Source organism: Hyperoodon ampullatus, assembly GCF_949752795.1.
Source record: "Hyperoodon ampullatus genome assembly, chromosome: 15".
NCBI lineage: Eukaryota > Metazoa > Chordata > Mammalia > Artiodactyla > Ziphiidae > Hyperoodon > Hyperoodon ampullatus.
Window position 1 is genome coordinate 60,249,788 of NC_136928.1, and position 5,233 is coordinate 60,255,020.

Sequence of the window (5,233 nt, forward strand, 5' to 3'; positions counted from 1 at the left end):
GTCAAAACTTAAAACACTGCCATATTTTCATCAGCTTTTAAAAAATGTATCTTGGTAGCCTTTGTCTTCTTTTATAGATCAGAACAACTACATTCAATTTACACTGAAATGATAGCCATGAAGTTTTTTGGTAACTTTAAAAATCAATTACATAAACACTCTCAATACCCTAAAAATAGTAAATAATGAAAATGAAATATTATTACTGATATTAGTAATAAGTAGACATCATTGTTCTGCTTACTGTATGACAGGCACTTATTTACATGTATTGTATTATTTTATATAAAGTCACATTTTGTTATTCTCTGAGGGTTCAACTCCTTTTCTTCTAGACAAAATTATCTATCTTTTGTTATTATTCTTTCTGGCTGAAATAGTAATGCGTTACATAGGCCTGTTTTTTCTGTTGGGCCAAAAGGCCGCTAATAGCCTAAGCAGTTTATTTTTATGGGAAAAAAACAAGTGCTTTATTTTTGGGGTGATGCCACCTCCTGTTGAGCTCTTCAACTGCAGGAGCAGAACTGGTGCTAGATTTCTGTCTCCACTAGTCCCCTTAGTTGGCCATTCTTGTTTAGGGCCAACCCATACACTTTATGGTGGTGACTCTGATGGCCAGAAAGAGCACTCTCAAGGCTGGTGAGAAGTATTGTGAAAACATTTGAACCTGCTTTTGGATGGGTTTATTGAAATTATGTTTGAATATTGATTACACCCAACGATGTTCTGAAAATTCACATCAAAGAGAATGAGGAAAGCATGCTGTGAATGAAGGCCGGGCAGAGGAGAAGCTGGGAACCCATCCAGATTTTTCTCACAGAAATCAAGCCTTCCTTGAAACAGATCCTGAATCAAAATGTTTGGATGTCAAAGCACATTCCTCCTGAGAACGAGATGGACTGAGAGCTAAAGCAACTGAGATGAAAGAAGTGTAATGTAAGGTAACAAAAAGTCTTGTCTGCCTCCAATAATTTCTACATCTTCTCCCTCCTGAAGTTTCCCCCACAGAGTACAATAAAGATGGCGACTTTGTCATCCTCACCCACCATGTCCATCACCTTATATTTCACCCATCTTATACTTCTCACCTTTCCCCGAATCAGGTAAAGACTTTCACATCTCCTGTCATTTATTCATGCCACTTATTTCGTGGCCTGAATTTCCTTTCTTTCCTTTACCTGGAAAACTTCTACTACAGTCAAGTTTCAGGAACGCAACTCAGGAATAGGGTAGTTAAATAGAGACAAACAAAACTACATATTTAGACTACTCTAATTTGGATCTCAAAAGTCTAAACTCAAAAAAGTGTCTGCTACATAGTATGAACTCAAGATATGTTAGTAGTTTTTCCTTATGGCAGCACACGGCAGCAAGATGGTGGTGCAAATTTCCAAGGAGAGGAAGTTTGTCACCGATAACATCTTCAAAGCTGAACTGAATGGGTTTCTCACTCAGGAGCTGGCTGAAGATGGATACTATGGAGTTCTGAGTTACACCAGCCATGACAGAAATCATTATCCTGGCCACCAGTATGCAGAATGTTCCTGGTGAGAAGGGCCAGCAGATCTGCAAACTGACTGCTGTGGTTCAGAAAAGATCTAGCTTCCCTGAGGGCAGTGTAGAGCTTTATACTGAAAAGGTGGCCACAAGAGGTCTGTGTGCTATTGCCCAGGCAGAGTCTCTGTATTACAGATTCCTAGGAGGACTTGCTGTGTGGAGGAGGGCCTGCTATGGTATGCTGCGGTTCATCATGGAATGTGGGGCTAAAGCCTGCATAGTCATGGTACTGGGAAACTCTGAGGATATAGGGCTAAATCCATGAAGTTTGTGGATGGCCTGATGATCTGGGACTCTGTTAACTACTATGTTGACACTGCCATGTGCCACGTGCTACTCAGTCAGGGTGTGCTGGGCATCAAAGTGAAGGTCATGCTGCCTTGGGACCCAAGTGGTAAGATTGGCCTTAAGAAGCCCCTTCCTGACCTCGTGAGCATTGTGGAACCCCAAAATGAGATAACACCCACCAATCCCATCTCGGAAGAGAAGGGTGGGAAGCTGGAGCCACTTACCATGCCCCAGCCAGTACTCATAGCATAATAGGGTATCCTTGGCAGCTGGATCTGGAGTCTGGATGTTACTCTGTAAAGACCTTTAATAAAATAAAATATTTTAAAAAGACCTGTGGACTGACTAGACCATACATTCAGTGTTCAGACTGAGGGTCATGTTGCTCCATGGAAGCATTACTTTTTTTTTTTTTTTCACATCAGCTTTTATTATTTTATTTTATTTTATTTTTTTAACATCTTTTTTGGAGTATAATTGCTTTACAATGGCATGGGAGCATTACTCGATTGATTCTTAGAGCTGTCTGGCTCACAATGTTTCTTTGCTTTCCCTGAAATCCCCTTGGTTTCAATTGTATCTGTGAGGCAAGGGCCAGAACAGGAGGACCCAAGCAGAGGTAACCAGAGAAGTATCCTGTTGAGGGGTAAATCTGGTGATGGTGTAAGCTGATTGCTAACAGGAAAGCACCTTGATTAACTCATCTGTAGTTCAGGGTTATACGTTTAGAAGAGTGATATGTTTAAGGTGATTTTCTGTATTGCACATAGAAAATGAATACAACAACCATTTTATTTGGGGGTTATTCAGAAAAAGAGAAATATTAGTAGAATGAATGAAGTAGATAATATTTTGTATGTTTGAGTCTTGATAATTTTTGTTGGACTATGAGGTCTTCTTCCTCAATATTTTATCTGCAGTTAGGTCCTTGTGTACAGTTTCATCCAAAAGCTTTTGAGATGCCATGAGCAGCACCTTACCTGAAGTGAGACTCATTGACCTGTGGATCACAGATTATATGTTTACCAGGCTCTGGTATACTTAGCTAGGCCTGGGTGCACTTGGTTGTGTCCTACTCTTACCTCAGGGTGTAGATCATGGCCCTTTTCTATCTAGCCATGAGCCAAAGGTCCTGCTTCTACAGACTGGCACTGGAAATCGAGATGCTCCTGCCTTCTCTGACGTGGAATGCTCCTGTCCTGTACCATAGTTCAGTGGTGAAGGACATGGGCCCTGGAGTCAGATAGACTTGGGTGGGATTCTAGTTCCTTTGTATCTAAGCTTAGTGAAGGTTCTCAACATCTCATTTATAAATTAAAGCTAACAGTAAATTCCCGTATTGTGAGCACTAAATAATAATGTAGAAACCACTCAATATGGTACACAAAGAAGTGATTAATACTTCTTTGACTTCTAAGATTCCCAATAGCCAATGTCCAAAGTCAGCTGAATGTTGGCTATTGGGATTCCCTACTAGGGTTCTGGTTATTGACCTTTACATGTCAGACCTACTGTTGAGTAAGCAGTTCTCCTTGCAGTCTATCTTCCTTCTGTTTCTCTGTTCTCCTCTAGCAAGATCCTAACAAGGAAGGAATGGGAGGAGCACAGAAGCATCTCTCTGTCTCATAATTTGTCTTGGCTTTGGCCTCGGTAAGACAAAAGACATTGATTATTTTAGAACACAGTAATTAAGTAGGTAGGGTACAGACTGCCAATAATATCAATAAAGCAATTCATTAAGCAGAGTAGGTGCTGTTGGTATTATTATTATTATTATTATTTTTTGCGGTACGCAGGCCTCTCACTGTTGTGGCCTCTCCCATTGCGGAGCACAGGCTCCGGACGCGCAGGCTCAGCTGCTCCGCAGCATGTGGGATCTTCCCGGACCGGGGCACGAACCCGTGTCCCCTGCATCGGCAGGCGGACTCTCAACCACTGCGCCACCAGGGAAGCCTGGTGCTGTTGGTTAATAAACTGGCTTTAAACAAAAATTTGCCATGAGTGAGCCAAAATCTTGTATAATTTGTCTAAAGATAAGGGAGAGTTTACCTCATTTCTCAAGTGCTTCCAGATATTGTCCATAAATGAGCATAAAATAAATATTCTTGAAAATGAATCTAGGATTAAAAAAAAAAAATAAACTGTGACCCTTAAAATGATGCTCAAATCTTGAGGAAATTGCACTTGTGTTCAGCATATTTCATTGTCTCGCTCCAGTGATGTGGTAAAATGACCATAAATTTTACAGTCAGACAGGCATGGTTTTTAATTCTACTCTGGTATTAACTTAATATCACTGAACCTTTGTTTTCTCTTAGGTGAAATAGCTTTAGTTTTCTCTATTTTACAAGATGGCTGTACAGATTAAATGTGATAATGCCTGTCAAGTTCCTTGTGTCATGCCATGCCCAATTTCTATCTTTATCTTTGTCTTCCAGACCTATATGGAGAGCATACTTGTGTTAAATGAACTTAGTGAAAACACACAACTTCTTATCTGAAAACTACTCTGCATTCATCCCCTCATACAAGAAACATCAATGTGATATAATGTTCTAAGATAGGACTTGCTGACTATCTAATCTTTTTTTACTTTGGGCAGTGCAACTCAAGTTATGAATAGGAAGGAGGGAAGTGAAGTGATTGAATTCATTGACTTGGATAAATGGGAAAAGGAGTGTTACTGAGCATATGCTATCATGAGTGAAGTTGTTACCGTGTACTATTCATGGCACAAATAATTATTGAATGGCTAGGGCAAGGAAGGTGCTAGGTGCTGGGGGTATAACAGTGAATGAAACAGGTCAAGTTCCTGGCCTCATGAAACTTAAGTGCTAGTGAAGGGATACAGAAAATAAATAACTCAGTAAAAGATAGTGCTATAGAAAGTGATCAGGATGTTAAGAAAAATAAAGCAAAATAAGAGGGACAAGAAGTGCTGGGGTAGGTGTGGGATTTCTATCTTATATAGGGTGGCCAGAGAAGGACTTTTTGATAAGGTGACATTTGGGCAGGGGTATGAGGGAGTGAAGGAGAGTTTGGAGATGTTAAGCCTCAGAGTGTTCATCCCAGAGAAATAAGTTGCAGAGACTCTTGAGGAAGGAGGAAACATGGACTGTTAAAAGAATATCAAGAAGATTGGTGTGATTGGTGCAAGAGTGAGAACTTAAAAGATGAGATCAGAGAAATGAAGCATGAATGCACTGTTGTTCCCCAGGAGCAGTTTGTAAGTTTGTGGAGTGTTTTGTGTTGTCAGAATGATTGAGGTGTGCTACTGTTATAGAATGGGTGGAGGCCACAGATACTAGATAGGTGGGATGGTTCTGCACAGTGAAGAATTGTCCTACATCTCACCCACTTTTCACATATCTGAATGGGTATTTGTAGA

At 40.4% G+C, this 5,233-nt stretch overlaps 1 pseudogene across 1 annotated transcript; it reads left to right on the top strand.

The window, feature by feature from the left end:
* The first annotated feature begins 1,374 nt into the window (after positions 1-1,374).
* On the top strand, positions 1,375-2,097 carry LOC307064425 (small ribosomal subunit protein uS3-like; annotated as a pseudogene). The gene has a single exon. The product of its transcript is annotated as a small ribosomal subunit protein uS3-like (transcript).
* The last annotated feature ends 3,136 nt before the right edge of the window (positions 2,098-5,233 follow it).